Source organism: Bos indicus x Bos taurus, chromosome 1 (assembly GCF_003369695.1).
Source record: "Bos indicus x Bos taurus breed Angus x Brahman F1 hybrid chromosome 1, Bos_hybrid_MaternalHap_v2.0, whole genome shotgun sequence".
Classification (NCBI taxonomy): Eukaryota; Metazoa; Chordata; class Mammalia; order Artiodactyla; family Bovidae; genus Bos; species Bos indicus x Bos taurus.
The window spans coordinates 6,621,440-6,642,031 of record NC_040076.1 but is presented as its reverse complement, the minus strand read 5'-3'; the positions used below and the strand labels follow the sequence as shown (position 1 = coordinate 6,642,031).

The 20,592-nt window shown below is 43.9% G+C and overlaps 1 protein-coding gene across 4 annotated transcripts in view; it reads left to right on the top strand.

Moving 5' to 3' along the window:
• The first annotated feature begins 645 nt into the window (after positions 1 to 645).
• BACH1 (BTB domain and CNC homolog 1) overlaps positions 646 to 20,592 on the top strand; it is a 60,574-nt gene continuing 40,627 nt past the window's right edge. For 2 of the 4 annotated variants that reach the window (XM_027540490.1, XM_027540404.1), the window contains exon 1: positions 647 to 746. The gene's annotated coding sequence lies outside the window, so the exon portion shown is untranslated. Of the gene's footprint in view, positions 747 to 20,592 lie in introns of all 4 variants that reach the window. The other 2 variants (XM_027540301.1, XM_027540361.1) reach the window with 2 other exon arrangements.

Sequence of the window (20,592 nt, the reverse complement as noted above, 5' to 3'; positions counted from 1 at the left end):
TTTATCAGAAAGCTCAAATACCTGCGAACCTGGGCCCCCTGCCACACCCAGGAGAAGGCAGAGGAGCGTGCTGCCAGAAGCTACCTCTGATGGGGTCTGGTCTGGGGAGAGGGACGTGGGCCGGCGCTCGTCTTCCCCTCCTGGTGTCCGCTGGCACTCGACTCCGGGTGTCCAGGCAACACTCCGAGCGAGCAGGCCATCAGGCTTTTCCTTTCCTCTTGAAGCAGGAAAGGAGGAGATGATGGTCCTCAGGTGTTTTTTTTTTTTTTTTCGTTCAGACAGCGGGCTGTGCCTGCAAAGGGGCGCCGTCCGCGGAGGTTGCAAAGACACCATCCCCTGCTAGACTACCCTGCCCTGCCCGGTACCCGCGTACGGTCCCTCCCTGCATTCCCGTCGGGTGGGCTTCTGGCAGCAGGGAGCGAGCTGCAGGCATCCGCAGAGTCGGGATTCCCGGCCGGCGTATAGGGCGGGCTTTTCGGGAGGGCGGGGTTTAGGCGCGCAGGAGCGGGAGGGGCGGGGCCTCTTGAGGTTGGCCTACGGGGCGGGGCCTCGTGAAATGGGTGGGCGGGGCTGCGGGACCGGGAAGGGGCGGGGCGGTGGCAGCCGCGGCTTAGGAGCGAAGGGAGGGGTGGGGCGCGGAGGGGGAGGCTGGCCGCCGGGAGGGAGTGAGTCACCTGATCGCTGCCCGCGCGGCCCGTCTGGCTCGCTCGCCGCCGTCAGTCGGGCCGCGCCGCGCCTCGGCTGTGGTGAGTGGCTCTCCCGTCCCGGGCGCCGTTCGCCGGGAGCGTTCGGCGCGGCGGTGGCGCGCGGTCGGGGCCGTCGGCGGTCTTCGGGCGGATCCAGGGGTGGCGGCGGAGGGGAGGACTAGGGGCGGCGGCTCACTGGGTCTGGGCGGCGGGCGCGGGGGGCCTCGGAGCAGGGCCCGCGCGGGGCGGCTCGGGCTCGGGCTCGGGTTCCTGGAAGGGGCCGCGTCCGCCGGAAGGGGCGAGCGGCCCCGCGCGCCGCCGCCAGCGCCGCTGTTTACGGGCCGGCTCTGTACTTTACCCGGCGCCGCGGGGCTGGGGGGGGCGGCCCTCCGCCGCCTCCCGGGCGCACCTCACCCCCGCCCTGATGCCGCGCGCGGTGTGCCCGGCTGTGACACCTCAGCAGCGCCCGCACGGCCGGCCTGGCTTCGTATTGTTCTCCCGCCCACCCTCGGCCGCTGCGGCCCGCGAGCTGTCGGCCTCCCGTCTGCCCAGGGGGAGAGCCGGGGGGTGTAGGTGGCGCGTGTGATCGCGGACTCAGAAAGGCCGAGTCGGTGGCTGGAGCACAACCACCACCTTGAGGAGCTGGCTGGGTTTCGCCAAGACTGGTTTGGGGGGAGCCCCCAGGGGATCCCAGGATCCCCTCCCCACCCACCCCACCCCCCACCCTCTTTGTTGGGAGTTTTGCTCAGCACGCTGTAATCAAAGGCTCCCACAGTCGGGTGAGAGTGGGAGTTGCTCGTAGAGACGCCAGCTTTGTGCGTGTTTCAGGCGAGTGCCGTCGCTCGCGCGTCTTTGCGCGGCAGTTTTGTGTCATTGAGTAGAATCGTGCAGAAAGGCTTTTGTGCAAAGTGAGCGTTGGGTTCGGGCTGATTCCGAGGTAGAGCGTAGTAGTCATTGTGGAAGAAATTGCGTGGGGGCGGGGGCGGGGGGAAACAAGCTGCGAGGTCACTCTCGGAGGAACAAAGGCTGTTTTGTAGGGACGCCTTGTCTTTTGGGCGAGAATTCTGTCAGTATCGGGTGTGGAGGGCTAGATCTTGGGTTCCTGTGTTTTGACACTCCTTGTAGCCAGGAGGGGTTTGCCTTTCCGGCTGCAGTTCCGAATGGTAAAGGGGGTGGAAACACCCGGGCGTGCGAGTGACGGAGCGCGGTTGAGCGCTTCACATGGTCAAGCAGAGAAGTGGGAAGAGGCCGGCTGGCTTCTTCCTGGTCTTGGGTAGTGGTGCAAGGGCTGCCTGGACTGGAAAAGGCTCCCTATTTCAGCCTTTGGAGTAAAGAAAGATGTTAGTCGTTCAGTCGTGTCTAACTCTCTTGTACCCCGTGGTCTGTAGCCCGCCAGACTCCTCTGTCCGTGGAATTCTCCAGGCAAGAATACTGGAGTGGGTTGCCATTCCCTTCTCCAGGGGAATCTTCCTCACCCAGGGATCGGACCTGGGTCTCCCACTTTACAGGCAGATTCTTTACCGTCTGAACCACTAGGGAAGCCTGGGGACGGGGCGGGGTGGGGGTGGGGGAGACACCTGGTGTCAGCCTGCTGTAGGACCGCCTTGGTTTAAGTGATAGCCTGGCATCGTGCGTGATTGTTGTTGTTTAACCTATAGCCGTGTCAAGTGCTTTACCATTGTTCCGTTTGTTGGTTGGCTCGCAAGGTAAATGACTCCTTAAAAAGAAAGTTGGGCTGCTGAGTCATTCGCCCCAGCCGGAGAGGTAATTAGGAACAGCTGGTGCCGGTACGCTCATCACATGCCTCCACTATAAAAGGCCAAGGAGCACTCCAGAAGGGTTGCCTCAGAGGCCTGAAGCTGGGGTTGTGTGTGAGTGGATGCAGGTAATCAGTGGGTGAGGTGCCAGCACTCTTAGGAAGCGGCCAACTAACGCTGAGGTGGTGTTTAAACACAGAGCAGCCTCGTGACCTACTGCCTAAGAAGTTTGTGCCAGTGAGAGCTAAAACAGAGGAAGAAATGTGCAGCTAGGAGTCACCTCCCAACAGTACTGTAACAGAAATATTCATTTCTCTTACTGCACTCAGGGTTTTTTTTGTTTCCCTGTGGTTTTGCTGTTGTGTGGTGTATACATCTCAGAAAACGCGCTTAATCTGTCCTTCATATTTAGGAGAACACCGAAGGAGCCTGCCTCTTGGTTTTTCATGGACCGTGGCTTTTCAGGCACACAGTAGTAGTTTCCGGTGGCGGAGAGGAGAACGTGGGTGGAATTAACAGGTCTCTTTGGGTCAAGTCTAGAAAGTGCTGACTGATGGAAGGCAAACCATATGGCTGTCTGTCTTATTGTCTGAGGAGTGATGACGCTGGTGTCTTTCCAAGTTGGATCATTACTTCTTGCTTTAAAAAACGCCCGAGACCCAAGCATACAGTCCCTGTTGTCTACAAAGTTTAGGGATGGGGAATGTGAACTGGGAGCAGCTGGCCCTTATCTGTGGTCACAAGAATGAATCTTTTTTCTTTTTGATGGGCTTTTATTTAAGATATTTTGTAGTGGAAAATGGTCCTTTACGTTTGCAACTAGAAGAGATTAGAAATCATGAATTTTTTAGGGATTTGGGCTTCTAAGGTGGGTGCCAGATGATTCATTTGGAAGAAAACAATAAGCCCTTGGTTTTTTTAAAACATCACTTCTATAAAATAAGAAAGACATTAATCTTCAAGGTACAGACTAACAGTAGTACATGCATGTTTTATAACGTAGATTTTTTGCATGCCCCCCCTCCCCTCCCCTGCAACCCCACCGTTGGGAACATAGTTTGTTAACCACTGCCAATAGTACTCTTTCAACAACAACTAGGGTTTATTTTTTTTTTTTAAACTTGTGATTTCCTCTTAAAAGCTATCATTCTTTCAGATGTTCTTAATTAATATAAATTATTTCACATGTGGTTTTTTTTAAAATCCTGTATATTAAAGATTTAGAAGCTTGAGGGTACATTTATTTCATCATTACACTGTTGATGTTGAGAATGGAAAGAACAAAAAATGCAGAGTTGCCCATTACCTATGATACCATGTATGTTGAATTTGGAGACAAGTCAGGAGGTTGGTTTGTTTCATGGATAGGATCTGAAGTGTAGTAATAAGTGAAAGAGTATAATGGGACCACCGGAAAAGAATCTGCACACTGCAGTATAATTTGTATGTAACATATTCTTTGAACAATTACTCTGTGCTGTTACACCTCAAAGTCTGCATTTTTAGGGGGCCAAGTTTACAAGGGGCCCCTTTAACAAGGATTAAGAAGACTACATATTGAGCAGATCACTTGGAAAGTGGCATTTCTCCCCTTAGGAGAATGTGATTTACTCAGAAAATCAGCCTTCTAGGCATGCTGGGGGATGGTGAGTATTTACCATTCAGTTAAAATCTTGTAGGCCATATGCCTTTTGCACTCCTGTACTGTGAGAAATGATGTTGAGAATAATGGTCACAAAACCCCTTAAAATGGCCAGTTGTCAGAGATTCTCATCACAATGCTTATCCTCTCCAAGACTTAGGTTTAAGGAATTATCTCTTCCTCCCAGCTTTCTGACCAATGTTCTGTTAATGGGAGAATCGTCCTAACCCTAAACTCGATTTCCTGAGGCTTCTACATAGGAGACATAAGAGACGCAGGTTTGATCCCTGGATTGGGAAGATTTCCTGGAGAGGGGAATCGCAACCCGCTCCAGTATTCTTGCCTAGAGAATCTGCATGAACAGAAGAGCTGTACAGTCCGTGGGTCACAAAGAGTTGGACATGACTTAGTACACGCATGCACTACTAAATGGTGTATTTTATGTGGTGGAATGGATGACTTATGAAACTATTTTAATTAAAAAAATATGCCAAATAAGGTAATCTGCCCAAGCCCAAGGTATGGGTAGTTTGAGCACTAATTGCCTGGATCCAGGCCCCTTGGAGAAAGCAAACGTTTCATGACTGCAGATAAAATAGAGCCGTACACCCACCGTGAAACCTGGGCTTCTGGCTGCCATAGTATTGACAGAACTGAAGTGGTGGGTCTGATCACTGTACAGTTGACAGAGAAGCAGTAAGCAGAGTTACTGACAGTGAGTCACCTAAAGCCAGACTGCTGAAGGTCAAGTTCTTGCTCTGTTACTTACCTGCCATGAAGCCTCAGACAGGTTACTTCATTTAGTCGTGTCTCCTTTTCTCATCTGTAAAATGGAATGATGATAATATAATCTGCGTCATAGAGGTGGTTGCAGATTAAGTACATTAATATGTGTTAAGTGGTTAGAACAGTGCTGGCTCCACATTAAACATCAATATGGTTGGTTGTGATCGTCTGTTCTTTAGTTCATTGAAATACTTGGTTACAGTCCTGTCTTGTCGCCTCCTTGAGCTGCTTTCAACCATTGATCAGAGGAGAGATTGAAGAGAAGCCCGTGGGTGTGCCACGCGTGGCTGTTACTGGGAAAACAGCTCAAGTGAACATCCTGACAAATCGCTAGCAGCATCTCAAACAGAGACCACTTCTGAGGGCAAGGAGCACAGGACATGGTTTTTTATTAAAGGGATCAGCCGATTAAACAGTCTCAGCCAAATGCTCTAGAGGCTGTTATTACAGTTAATTGGAATTGGCTTTTTAATAAATGAAAACACCTGCCATCCTGCATCTAATCTATTTATTCCTCCCCTTATGGTTGAGGACGCTGTGGTCTGGCAGGTTAGTAACCTGTCCGGTCTCTTCCTGCTTATTAACATCAAGACAGAACTGATTTATTAATATTGATTCTCCTTTACAGCTTGTATGTCGTGAACATTTGCAATGTAAATTTACCTGCCAGTTAGTTACATCTAGGTGGTGTACTTTTTAAAAAATGACGTCCCTGTATTAATATAGAGAGGTATCCATGATGAACAGTGGATGTATTTAGCACATAGCTTCTTGCATCTATTAGTAGTTCAGAAAGGTCATGTCAAAGGTTTTGAGCATCCTTTTGACTAGAATGTGTCAGTTTCTTACTGATAATGATATATGTCTTCTATTTGGTCTCCATGGAACATTTAATGTGGTTTGGCTGTGTGTGTTCAGTAAACTGTCAGATGCTGCATTGGTGGTATAATGTGGATTCATTTTAGTTCTGTGCTTTGGAAATTGGGAATTTTCGAAAGAGTGAAAGAAAAAAGTGTTTGCTAAACTCTTAAGTTACTTGAAATGTGTACCAAATTAAAACTCTTGATCATTGAGAATTCTGCTTTCTGTTTCCCTCATGGGTGTGAGGATTGAGGAAGCAGCTGGATTTAAATCATTCTTTTAGTTCATCTCCTAAGATAGAAAGAAAATTTATCTTGTGACTTCTTTGTCCTTGTAATTGACTTAGGATTAGATTGGGCAAAATATAATTTGGGTTGTCTGGCTACTATTCTCCTTTAATATGATCACTCCTCTAGAACCGATCCTTTGTGTTATTGAGGATCAGGGCCAGTTTAGAGAATATTAATAGCATCATAAAAATTGTCCCCAAGCAAATGTAAGGAACAAAGACAGAGCGGCTGCCAGGATCTTGGTTGTTAATGACTGTCCTAGAAGCACAGCGGGCATGCCATGGAGTCAGCGGGCTGCTGGCTCCTTTCTCAGTACTGACACTGTTTAGAGAATGTTACCTCCATGCAGCTGAAGCTCTGTGCAAGTCATGGCCTTTTAAAAAATAAACATAAGTCATTTTCTTCGGAGAAGGCAATGGCACCCCACTCCAGTACTCTTGCCTGGCAAATCCCATGGACGGAGGAGCCTGGTAGGCTGCAGTCCATGGGGTCCTAAGAGTCAGACACGACTGAGCGACTTCACTTTCACTTTTCACTTTCATGCATTGGAGAAGGAAACGGCAACCCACTCCAGTGTTCTTGCCTGGAGAATCCCAGGGACGGGGGAGCCTGGTGGGCTGCCGTCTATGGGGTCGCACAGAGTTGGACACGACTGAAGCGACTTAGCAGCAAGTCATTTTCTTAATGGCTTAGGAAACTTAGTAATCAAAGGATATTTTTGTAAGGAAATAACAGTCCCCCAGGTACTATCTGGTAAAGTCATTTTTACTTTGTCATTTCTTAGATTGGATCTTAGTCATCGTGGTCAGCTGCACTCCATTTCCCCATCCCCCATTAAAGTCAAATTACATTAAAAAGCACTTTATATGATGGGGTCATTTTTTCCATTTGTTTGTTGCCTGGACGTTGGCAGTATCCCACCTCTAAGGTTATAGACTAACCATGGTATGTGTATAGAGAATGTCTTGCCTTCTCCCTTCCTCTTCCCCAACACACACACTGATCTCTCTCTTTATTGACTGGTCAGCCTCTAGGATTCACAAGGGAGATGTTTTTGCCTAAGGAGGTGACCTCCTAGGACCCTGTTGGAATGATATGACCCATCCACTTCACTTCCTACTTGCTGCTATCTTCATATCCTTAATACCTTATTCTCCTCTAAAATGTGCCAGCGTCTTTTGGAATGTAGTTAAATCAGTGAGGAGACGTACTTGTCCTTCAGAGAGTTTGCTATAAAATGGGCAGCTATAAAAGATTTATTAGTCTTTCAATGAATTGATTAGGTTTCAATGATTAGGTTGTCTTTTTGGAGTAAGTGGGGTTTGGTAAGATCAGTAATTTCATTTGATCAGTAATTTCATCACTGATTTCATTAGCATTTTGCACTGAACTGTATTATAAACTGTGGTTGTCAGATCTTGGTCCAAGACACTTTTCATTTTCAAAGTATCTTGTTGTTCAGTCTCAGTTGTGTCCAGCTCTTTGTGACGCCATGGACTAGAGCACATCAGGCTTCCCTGTCCTTTACCATCTCCTGGAGCTTGCTCGTGTCCATTGAGTAGGTGATGCCATTCAACCATCTCATCCTCTGTCGTCCCCTTCTTCTTTTGCCTTCAGTCTTGCCCAGCATCAGGGTCTTTTCCAATGAGTTGGCTGTTCGCATCAGGTGGCCAAAGTATTGGAATTTCAGCTTTAGCATCAGTCCCTCCAATGAATATTCAGGATTGATTTCCTTTAGGATTGAGTGATTTGATCTCCTTGCAGTCCAAGGGACTCTCAAGAGTCTTCTCCAATATCACAGTTCAAAAGCATCAATTCTTCGGTGCTCAGCCTTCTTTATGGTCCAGCTCTCACATCCATACATGACTACTGAAAAATATCTAGTGTCTCTTTATTTACTGTTTTTCTGAGGAGTGTTCCCAGCATGGCCCAGGACTCTCCTCTGCTGCTGCTGCTGCTAAATCACTTCAGTCGTATCCGACTCTGTGTGACCCCATAGACGGCAGCCCACCAGGCTCCGCCGTCCCTGGGATTCTCCAGGCAAGGACACTGGAGTGGGTTGCCATTTCCTTCTCCAATGCATAAGAGTGAAAAGTGAAAGTGAAGTCGCTCAGTCGTGTCCAACCCTCAGTGACCCCATGGACTGCAGCCCACCAGGCTCCTCCATCCATAAGATTTTCCAGGCAAGAGTACCGGAGTGGGGTGCCACTGCCTTCTCTATATGCTACCACGTGTAATACAGATAGCTAGTGGGAAGCTGCCGTGTAACACAGGGAGCTCAGCTCGGTGCACTGTGGCCACCTAGAAGGGTGGACTGGTGGGGCTTGGGGGAGAGGGGAGGCTTAAGAGGTAAAGGATATATGTGTACATACAGCTGATTCACTTTGCTGTCCAGCAGAAATACACTCCAATTGTAAAGCAAATATACTCCAAAAAAAAAAAGTACCTGTCTGCCTGTAGGTTGGCAGCAGGGCTTCCTCCCTGGCGCAGGTTGGCAGCAGAGCTGACCAGTGGCAGAGTCACCCAGATCCTGGCACGCCTTCCCGCCATTGGTTCTGAGATACCAATGGTATCTCAGGGTGTGGAAACGCCCTCCCCTCTGCTACTGAGTTAACTCTGACCAGCCCTCTGATTCCTGGAGAGTAAAGAAGAATTGTGTCTTCAGGTTTCAAGGCACTTTGCTCTCTTGTTTTCCTGTGCATTTGTTGTTCTTCCCAGCTTAACACACACAAAGGCATATTCTGGTGCTTGTAGATTGTAGGGTTGCTACACTCATTTCAACATTCGGGATATGCCTGTCTGTTAGGCATTGGATTTCCATTTCATTTATGAAACACATATTTGTGCTTTATATGCCAGGAACTTTTCTAGATATTGGCAGTGTTTTCAGAGATTATAATTTGCAGGGCAAACCATTACTGTAGCGTGTGTTCATTGCCAAAATAGCAACATGTCAAATGTGCCTTAAAAATGTAGGGTAGAAGAAGCATAAGTTTTGGGAAATTTAAAAAGCCTAGGAATGTCAATGATGAGTGCATAGTTTAGGGGAGGAAACAGCTTGTTTTGATAGCTTTTTTGAGAAGAGTAGAGAAGAGAGAGCGGTTTTAGTAGGGGGAGGTTGGGTCAGAAAGATGTGTCTGTGTGTGTATGTTTTTAAAAGTAAGGTCAGTGAGAAAAAGTTGAAAATGCAGGATATATGTTTATTTTGCCCACGGCTAGTTCCTCTTAAGGTTGCAAGATGACTGCCACAAGTTCAAGTGTACACGTAAGTATGACTAAGTTTCTTGGAAGAAGCCTTTTTTTTTTCCTGTGATGTCTCTCTATCAGTGATAAAAGCCTTTCCCAAAGACCTCATAGTAGATGCCACCCCAGCCTCTCCTCTGTTGAGTCAGCATTGCATAAATTTATGTCTAAACAAGTCAGTGTCAAGGGAAGGGGACCACAGTGACTGGCTGAAACGGATTGTGATTCGTCTTAGGTTGGGACTAGGGTTTGTTACCCCCAGAAACGCACGCCCTCAGGTGGAGTAGACTTGTAGGCACAGTCAGGATTTGGTTAGAAAACGAGGGGGGCGAATGATAGCTGGATGGCCCGCAGGGTCGTGCTTGCCTGCTACTTATACCAACACTACAGGCAGACAGGTACTTTTTTTTTTTTTTATTGGAGTATATTTGCTTTACAATTGGAGTGTATTTCTGCTGGACAGCAAAGTGAATCAGCTGTATGTACACATATATCCTTTACCTCTTAAGCCTCCCCTCTCCCCCAAGCCCCACCAGTCCACCCTTCTAGGTGGCCACAGTGCACCGAGCTGAGCTCCCTGTGTTACACGGCAGCTTCCCACTAGCTATCTGTATTACACGTGGTAGCATATAGAGAAGGCAGTGGCACCCCACTCCGGTACTCTTGCCTGGAAAATCTTATGGATGGAGGAGCCTGGTGGGCTGCAGTCCATGGGGTCACTGAGGGTTGGACACGACTGAGCGACTTCACTTTCACTTTTCACTCTTATGCATTGGAGAAGGAAATGGCAACCCACTCCAGTGTCCTTGCCTGGAGAATCCCAGGGACGGCGGAGCCTGGTGGGCTGCCGTCTGTGGGGTCGCACAGAGTCGGACACGACTGAAGTGACTTAGCAGCAGCAGCATATAAATGTCATTGCTACTCTGTAGACACATACTTCTGAGTAGAGAGAGAATATGTGGTTGTCTTTGGATTTGGGGTTTTAGGTGATTTTTTTCCCCTCTTATTTCCTACTATGATCAAGTATTATTTTTACCATCAGATCACATAAATGTTTTATTTTTAAATGTTTAACTTTTAAAGTTGTGAAAATTTGCCCATTCTACCCCAAAAATTAGGTGTAGAAGGAATATATTTCTTTCGGTCCTCTGAACAGTTCTACAGTTCTCTGTGATCCTCCTCCTGCTTGCAGGGAAAGGAGAATACATAAGTGTGTCTTGTAGCTTCTGATTGTATCTAACCCAAGAGGAACCACTCTCTCTCGGCCTCTGTAGGGCACGCCCACCTGTGATGTCTGTGGCTGTCGTGAGTGGTGAGGCTAGTCCAGCTTGGGTAGTTGGTTCATTGCCTGAATCGGCCAGGACCCTTTGGAACCCACGTCCTTGAATCTGGTTACAAACAGATCCGTCAGTCCCTCTTTACACACTCATTCCTGTCGGAGGGAAAGCTGTCCTGTGGTTAGCTTGTTTGCCATACCTTTCAAACTTCAAAAATAATTCCCCTTCAGTTTTGCAGTGTTTCTGTTACACTCTGAACTGCTCCCAGCACTCTGATATATGTTCAGAGGACTTGGTTTCCTTCTTCTCAGTCCCGTTTTTGGTGCTTTGTTTGGGCTTCCCTGGTGGCTCAGATGGTAAAGAATCCGTCTGCAATGTGAGAGACCTGGGTTTGATCCTGGGTTAGGAAGATCCCCTGGAGAAGGAAATGGCAGCCCACTCCAGTACTCTTGCCTGGAGAATCCGCATGGACAGAGGAGCCTGGTGGGCTACAGTCTATGGGGTCGCAAAGAGACACGACTGAGCAACTAAGCACAGCGCACAGCACAGCCCTCCCCATAGGAAGGGCAAACAAGCAGCATAAGTAAAGAAACACTTAGTGTTGTGAATTCATCAAATAGAGAGTAACTATTAATAGGTTTTTTTTTTCCTAATCGAGAATAATGAATAGCTGTGATAGATGGTTAGGGGAGGCTTCTGAAATGGTATTACTTTTTTGGGTAGAATTTAGAAAGACAGTACTGCCGAAACACTTTCCATCTCAGATGAAAAACAATAGTATTTGCCTAGTCAGTTGTTCCTCAAATAATATTTGAACTGAGGAATATTTTAGCTTTTTTAAAAATAGGCCTCAAATTAATATTACTTAGCTGACTAAATCTTGGGATTATATGTTGGAAACTAGCTCTTTAAAGGCTAGATGGAAAGCCTACAGCTTGATGTTTTCCATTTTAGAGATGGTAATTTTGACTTCCAAGTTAACATCAATAATGAGAAACAGATTTTAAAATTTTAGTTGTAGCTATGTTTATTGAGATACCTAGCACTGTACTGCCTACCAGGGATTAGTGGATTAAGTTATCTTTAAATAAAGCGTTTCAATTTAGTACCTCTACTAAAATTAGAAAGTTTCGTATCTGTGATTCATATTGTAATTGCTCTACTGCAGCTGCAGTGGTGGTTGGTGGTGTTAGTTGCTAAGTTGTGTCGGACTCTTGTGACCCTGTGAACTGTAGCCTGCCAGGCTCCTCTGTCCATGGAATTTTCCAAGCAAGAGTGGGTAGCCATTCCCTTCTCCAAAGGATCTTCCCTACCCAGTGATTGAACCTGGGTCTCCTGCATTGCAGGCAGATTCTTTATGGACTGAGCCACCAGGGAAGACCTACTGTAACTGTTGCCTTATATAATTAACATTGTTACTTAATGTTTTTTTCTCTTAATCTGTTTTTTTTTTTGACTCAGGTTTATTAGGAGTCGGGATGAGAAGGTGTTTCTGGAGTGGTTGGGAATTTCAAGGGCCCCTTTTCCGTGGTTTGCTTGTGTTTTCAGTTGCTTTGCATACTATATTTGTCAAGTCTTAGACCTACAGAAGGTCATTCTGACCGAGGTCTAGTTTTAAGGTTTTCACTTCCTCTAGGCAATTAGAAATAATGTAAATCACGGCTATAATTTTTACAGCTTGAAAACAAATGCCGTGAATATTTCATTATGAGTGTAGGACAGGAACACTTATTATTCTGTATTGAAAGTAACTTTTGGTGAAATATCTCTAGCACTGTGTCCTTCTTTTAAATTTCTATGGATATTTCATTGGGTATAACTTGACTTTGGTTTAAGTTCAGCCTAGTTTAGTGTCAGATTCTTTTTAATGATCTATGAGATTTTTAATGATCTATGTAATTCAAGAAGTGTTGATCAGAAATTAATAAACCAAATATTGCATAATAAGGGGAAATGTCTACTCCCTAAATGTCCTTTTAATCTTTGTCTAACGTTCTCATTACACGCAGAGGACCCTTGAGGCATTTCCCTCTATTCTTTGTATTCTTCCTTCTCACTTTTACCCTTGTCCTCAACACAGCATCACTGTTTAGATCATGTAATATGAATTGAAATGTAATATTTCAATTACATTGAAGAAGACCTTTTTAACCTTAAGATACTACCGTCTCGGGACTTCAGTTTCCTCATCTGTAACGGAAGTGTGTTGTATTGGATGAATGTCATCTTTTAGTTGGGAATTCTTTGGGTCTATGAGATTATCCATTCTCTTGAGCAGACTTGTGTAATCTTAATACTTTGTTTTTATCTTGTTGAGATCACTAGTAGGCTTACTCATTCTTTCATTTTTAGAGGTTCCGGAATCTCTGTGTTTTGTAGCTTAACTTTTTGGGTTTGTAGAACCTTGGAAAATGTAGTTTTCTTTTGGTCACTTGCATAAAGTTGGGAATAATAATGATAAGTCTTATGCCAGGCACTGTGCTGTTAAAAGCAGCCAACCATTCAGTCCTTGACGTAAGTGTTGGTGTTGTTTTCCTTATGGGGAACCTGTAGGGTGAGGTTAAGATCTTAGAGATAACACTGTTGGAGATACCTGCATTACCTTAATTATATCCCACTACTTGTTCTTTCCAATATCATGCTGCTGGTGGTGCTAAAATTGATTTTCTTATGCATTTCATAATTCTTTGTATTTTGTGTGTAATACTTTATCTTTTTCAAAGACCTTTGGGACGCACAGAGGGCAGGGACTCCCCGCTTAAGTCACAAGGACGCACATTTGCCTGTATTCACAGAGCTAGACTGGACTTGATGGATCTTTTCTTCTTATTTTCCTGTAACAAGGTCTTTTCCCACATCAAAGCATCTTTTAAAATTTCTATGAAATTTAATTATTTTGTAATTACTGTGGAGATATCAATGGAGCCTGATTTAAAACAGTGTTTTAGAGTTACCCATGAATTTTCCGGTCAGTGATAAATCAGTATCTACTGATGACTGGAGAAAATATCCATTATAAAGGGGGAAAAAATAACTGACATTCCTTGGGAGCCCTAAAGACAACTGAAATGGAACTGCCTTTTTTTTCTGAAGGCACATATTTTTGTTTATAGTTTGTTGTCTGTTTGAACATTTTTCTGATTCTAAAGTAATATGTGTTTATAGTTAAGAATTTGAAGGCAGAAACAAGGAAAAATTACCTAAATGTAACCATTGTTAATATTTTGATGTATATCCTAGCTGGAGGTCGAGGAACCAAGGTTTGTGGACATGTTCAATGTGAGATGTCTGCTAGACACATACAGGTAGTAATTTGAGCATGCGGTTGGGTACGTGAGTACAGAGTTCGAGAATAGGTGAGATTAGACGAAATGTAAATATCAGAGTATACACCAAGTCCATCAGTGATCATGTCTGCTCTGTGGGTCTGGATGAATTCTCGTAGGGAGTGTTACAAAGAGAAGGAGCGATGGGAGGACCAAGTCCTGGTTCCCCAGCACTTAGAGCCCTGGAGGAGAGGGGGAATCCACCAGGTTGACAAGGGGGTGTTTGTGAGGCAGTAAATCAGAAGGCCGTGGTATTCAGGAAGCAAAGTGAAGAAAGGATTTCAGGGAGGGAATGATCAACCTGGTCAGTGTTGCTAAGATGCTATCTGAGAAGACTCAATATTTCCCATTTGGCGATGTGAAGGCCGCTGATCCTCACAGAGTAATTCCCAGGGAGTGGAGGGGAGAAGGCTTGATTTTAGTGGGCTCAAATGAAGAGAGAGAGGGAAGAGTTGGGAGACAGTGGGAATATAAATAGTTGTGTTTTTTTTTTTGAGTTTTACCATAAAGGCCTGCTCCCCAGGTGGTGCAGTGGTAAAGACTCCACCTGCTAATGCAGGAGATGCAAGAGACGCAGGTTTGATCTCTGGGTTGGGAAGATCCCCTGGAGAAGTAAATGACAACCCACTCGCATATGCTTACCAGAGAAATACCATAGACAGAGCAGCCTGGGGTGCTCTAGTCCGTGGAGTTGCAACGAGTCGGACACAAATGACCACAGCACAGCAGCACTATAAAGGAGAGCAGTAAATTTTACTGTGGTTCGAAGGATGTGTGGAGGGTCAAGAAATTTTAAGAGCCACTGCAGTATTTTTGTATAACAATGGAAATGTGTATTTTTCTTTTTCTCATAATTTTCCTTGGTGAGACTACAGAAGGTTGTCAATTTTATTGGTCTCCTTAAAGAAGCAGCTCGTGGTTTAGATCATCAGTGTTATCAAAAGCAGCTGCCAAATTTTGTTATGTGAGTGGTTTTCTTGGCAGAAATAAAACAGCTTTCAGAGAATCAGTGCTCTCAGTTCAGTCGCTCAGTCGTGTCCGACTCTTTGCGACCCATGGACTGCAGGACGCCAGGCTTCCCTGTCCATCACCGACTCCCAGAGCTCGCTCAAACTCATGTCTGTCGAGTCAGTGATGCCATCCAACCATCTCATCCTCTGTCGTCCCCTTCTTCTCCTGTCTTCAATCTTTCCCAGCATCAGGGTTTCTTCCAGTGAGTCAGTTAGGCAGTTTAACAGCTTGTTTCCCTGAAGGATACCCTTAAATTTTTAAAGAATCTATTTGAATTAATATCTTTGTCAATATGTAATATTAAACAGTATGTATAACATTGTTCCCAAACAAGAAGAAATCTTATTATATTTTTCTTCCCTGACTATCGCCTAGTTTTGTCAAAGTAATCTAAGATTTTGGTTAAAGATAGATTTTTCTCTTTATCAAATTCCTTTTCTGTTTGAGGAATCTTTAAAAAGTTGCAATAAGCCTTACAGCTAAGTTATCAGCAGTTTAGACTTTAACTGAGTTTCACTGTTTTTTTATTTTGTTTATTGTCTGTTTAAACATCTTTTAGGTTCATGTTTTTACAAAGTATTACATGTTTTTGATTTAAAAACAATAGATTTATCGTAAAGCAGTCTCGTCTATCGCACACCTAATTTGGCTTCAGAGATAATATTCGTCTTTACCCGTTTCTGCTATTTAATGTTCTTTGGTGGTTACCTCTGTTTTTTGTTTATGCCCTCATTATATTTATGAACCTAAGATGTTATCTGTTTGCAGATAACAGTATTTAAGGCAGTATCTTTTGACTCAGTATACGTCATAAAGAAATACTGCTTTTCCTTTGGGTTCTGTCTGATTCTATCTCTCACCCTGTCCCCTTTATTTGTCAAGGTTAATAATTACATTTCATTTAATAACCATGATTAAGTCTCCCATTATTCTGAAAAATGAAAACCAGTTAGCAGTGTTCATGTTATTATACCTGTGTCAATATTGAGCACTGGAAAGCTAAGTAACATGCTATTACGTTTCTCTCCTTACAGTTTCAAGGTCACTCGATGCCACTCAAAAACATTTATTTTTTTATTGAAATATAGTTGATTTACAATGTTGTGTTAGTTTCAGGTGTGTAGCAAAGTGATTCAGATACACACACATTCAGATTATTAAATTTTTTTTTATAGATTATTTGAGAATTTTGAGTACAGTACCCTGTGCTATATAGTATATCCTGGTTGGTTTTCTGTGTAGTAATGTGTATATGTTAATCTCAAACTCCTAAGTGATCCCTCTCCCTGCCCCTCCTTTCCCCTTTTGTAAGCATGCATGTTTTATATGTCTATGGGTCTGTTTCTATTTTAATGTAAATTTATGTGTATCTTTATTTTAAAATTCCACATATAAGTGATATCATATGACATTTGTCTGGCTTACTTAGTATGATACTATTTAGGTTCATACTTGTTGTTGTAAATGGTATTATTTCATTCACTTTTTAAGGCTGAGTAATATTCCATTGTGTGTGTGTGTGTATATGTGTGTATACACATACATAGACCACATCTTTATCCGTTTATCTGTCGATGGATATTTAGGTTGCTTCAGTGTCTTGGTTATTGAAAGTTGTGCTGCAGTGAACGTTGGGCTGCATATATCTCTCTAAATTATGGTTTTCTCTGGGAAAAAGATTGTCGGATTGTATGATAGCTCTGTTTTTAGTTTTTTAAGGAACCCCCATACTGTTCTCCACAGTGACTATATGAATTTACATTCCCACCAACACTGAAGGAGGGTTCCTTTTTCTCCACACTTTCTTCAGCATTTATTATTTGTAGATTTTTTTGATGATGGCCCTTCTGACTAGTGTGAGGTGATACCTATTATAGTTTTGATTTGCATTTCTCTTTAATCATTTGTGATGTTGAGCATCTTTTCATGTGCCTCTTGGCCATCTGTTTGTCTTCTTTGGAGAAATGTCTGTTAGGTCTTCTGCCTGTTTTTTTGATTGGGTTGTTCGTGTTTTTGATATTAAACTGTATGAACTGTTTGTGTGTTTTGGAGACTAATCCCGTGTTGGTTGCATCATTTGCAATGTTTTTTCCCATTCGTAGATTGTCTTTTCATTTTGTTTAATGTTTCCTTTGCAGTGCAAAAGCTTTTAACTTTCATTAGGTCTTATTATTATTTTTTTTTATTTCCGTTACTCTGGGAGATGAATTAAAAAAGATATGCTCTAATTTTTGTCAAAGGGTGTTCTGCTTGTGTTTTCCTCAGAGTTTTATAGTATCCATTCTTAAATTTAGGTCTTTAATCCGTTGTGCATTTATTTTTGTGTATGGTGTTAGAGAATGTTCTAAGTTAATTTTACATTGAGCTGTTCAGTTTCCCTAGCACCACTTACTGAAGAGACTCTTTCTTCTGTCTGCTTTGTCATAGATACTGAAGAGACTCTTTTCTTCTGTCTGCTTTGTCATAGGTTAATTGACCATAGGTGCATGGTTTATTTCTGTGTTTTCGCTCCTGTTCCATTGATCTATATTTCTTTTTTTGTGCCTGTACTGCACTGCATTGAATACTGTAGCTTTGTAGTGTAGTCTGAAGTCCGGGAGCCTGACTGCTCCAGCTCTGTTTTTCTTTTTCGAGGTTGCTTTGGCTATTCAGGATATTTTATGTTTACAAAAACATTTCTAACATCAAATTCAAATAATCACTGACAATTAGGGAACACTGGTATGTGTCAGGCGCTCCTAAGGGCATTAGGTATATTATTTCATTTGATCCTCCCAGCAGTCGGACAGGACTAAGCGACTGAAGAACAACAACGTGACGTACTATCCTTGTCCCTTCTCCCCCTCCCTCCAAAAAAAGGAATTGTTAGAGGTATGTAATTTGCCCACTGGCAGGGTTGTCCTCCAGTTTTAGAACACTGTTCCGTGCTGTCCGCCTCTGGTGATCTCTAGAGCAGACAGCGACCATATTTGCAAGGTTCTGAGAGAGTCAGTCTTAGGTGTGCCCTCTGATGACTGATCTCTAGTCCCTGATGGTGCAGTCTTATAGATGTCTGGGGCAAATACTTCGAAAGCGGTGTAGGAACGAAGCCCCTTGGAAGAGGCTGAGTGAATTTGGGAATTTTACTCCTCAGGGGGAACTGTTGGAAGTTTTCACTCTGCTTTTTCTTTTCATTTTCCCTTTGAGTATCTTACAGGAGTCCTAAGTTAACTGGCATAGTAACTACTGCACCTCCCTTTCTGCCCATCAGTTGCCTATCTTAGAACACCCATAGTTAATGTCATATTTCATGATGAAATACTGAACGCTTTCATTACAGGGGAATAAGGCAAGGATGCCCTTTCTCACTACTCTCACTACCAAATCATTGCAGTAAGGGCGAAAAAGTGTGAAGATGGAAAGAAGTAAAACTATCTCTATGCAGATGACATGACTGTGTACATAGAAAATACTAAGGAATCTACAAAGAAACAGATCTAATAAATGAAGTACGGTTGTGGAGAATTCAAGGTTAATATTTAAAAACATCAATTTTATGTCTATACTATCGAAGAGAACCAGAAAGTGAAGTTTAACAAGTCCGTTTATAGTAACTATAAAAAAAAAAAACTTAAGAATAAGTTTAACAAAAGAGTACAAGATCTCTTTCCTAAGAAACTTGAGAATAGTGCTGAGAGAATTAAGGAAGACCTAAGTAAATGGGGAGATATGCCATGTTCATGCCTCAGGAGACTCGGTTTGTTAGATGGCAGTTCTCCCAAAATTGTTGTTTAGATTCACTGCTATCTTGATCAAAATTCTGCTGGCCCTTTCAACTCGAGAAGAAGATAGTCCAGTTAAAAATGGACAGAATAATTGGACAGACATTTCACAGAAGAAGATATACAGATGGCTAACAAGCGTATATAGAGATGCTCAACATGATTAGCCATCAAGAAATGCAAACTAAAGCCACAGCGCTGCTGTTGAATTGTCCAGTCGTGTTCGACTCTTTGCAGCCCCATGGGCTGCAGCAGGCCAGGCTTCCCTGTCCTTCACCGTCTCCTGCTGTACCACTGTATATGTTAGGATAGCTAAGATTAAAAAGACTGACATGACCAAGGTTGGTGAGAATGTGGAGCACCTGGAGTTCTCCCACACACTGCTGGTAGCAAGAAAAGGATACAATTACTTTGGAACAGTGTTTAGCAGTTTCTAAGAAGTTAAACAGAAACTCACCATATCACTCAGGAGAAGGCAATGGCGACCCACTCCAGTACTCTTGCCTGGAGAATCCCATGGATGGAGGAGCCTGGTGGGCTGCAGTCCATGGGGTTGCTGAGTCAGATACGACTGAGCAACTTCACTTTCACTTTTCACTTTCATGCACTGGAGAAGGAAATGGCAACCCACTCCAGTGTTCTTGCCTGGAGAATCCCAGGGATGGGGGAGCCTGGTGGGCTGCCATCTATGGGGTCATGCAGAGTCAGACATGACTGAAGCGACTCAGCAGCAGCAGCACCATATCACTCAGCTTCTCCACTCATAGGTCTTTAGTTACCCAAGAGAAATAAAGTATACGTCTGTGAAGATGTTCCCTGAAGCTTTATTAGAGCAACCCCCAAACTGGAAACAGTACATCTTTATTACGGGCTTCCCAGGTGGCGCTAGTGGTAAAGAACTTGCTGGCCAGTGCAGGTAGATGTATGAGACACAGGTTCGATCCCTGGGTCGGGAAGATCCCAGGGAGGAGAGTAGGACAACCCACTCCAGTATTCTTGCCTGGAGAGTCCCATGGACAGAGGAGTCTGGTAGGCTACCGTCCGTGGGGTGGCAAAGAGTCAGCCACGACGGACGTGACTTAGCACACAAGCACACGTCTTTATTACAATAGTGCATCCACAGTTAAATGGATAAACATATGGTGGTGTGTACATATAATGGAATACTATTCAGCAATAAAGAACCCAAACATCGAATGTATGCATCCTGATTGTCATTAAACTGAGTGAAAGAAACCGAAGGCCAGAGTACATTCTGTTTACGTAAATAGTATGTGTTATTCTGTTTACACAAAAATCTTGGAAAATGCACACCGATCGACAGTGATGTAAAGCAAATCATTGGTTACCTGGGACCAGGGGACCAGGGAAGGAGAGACCTCAAAAAGGCATATGGAATTTTGAGAAGGATGGAAATTTATCCTGATGGTGGTGGTGGTTTCATCCACACATACAAGTATCAAAACTCACTGAATTCTGTATTTTAAATTTAAAACTCATTGAGTTCATTCAATGTAAATCCTGCCTCTAAGTTGGTAAATAAAATAGTGACAAGTGCATGGTAGACAATACATAATTCAGTAAATACGCCCTATTGGTATGAGCCAATTCTAGTTGCTAGTTCTTGTTTTCAAAACGCAGTTATACTCCATCGAGATATAACAGTCCCATTAACAATCGAATAGCTGCCACATATGTTACACACATCAGAGGCTTCATTGTTTCTTACATTTGCTGTAGTAAGAGGATATAACAGAAGAATCTGCTGCTCTTCTTTTGGTTCTGGAACTTGGATTTCCTATGTTCTTTCTTCCTTTGTTGTTGTCCTTGAGTCTCTAAGGCATGTCTGACTCTGTGACGCCAAGGACTGCAGCGTGCCAGGCTCCTCCTTCCTTCACTGTCTCCCAGAGTTTCCTCAAATTCATGACTTTGAGTCAGTGGTGCTATTTAAG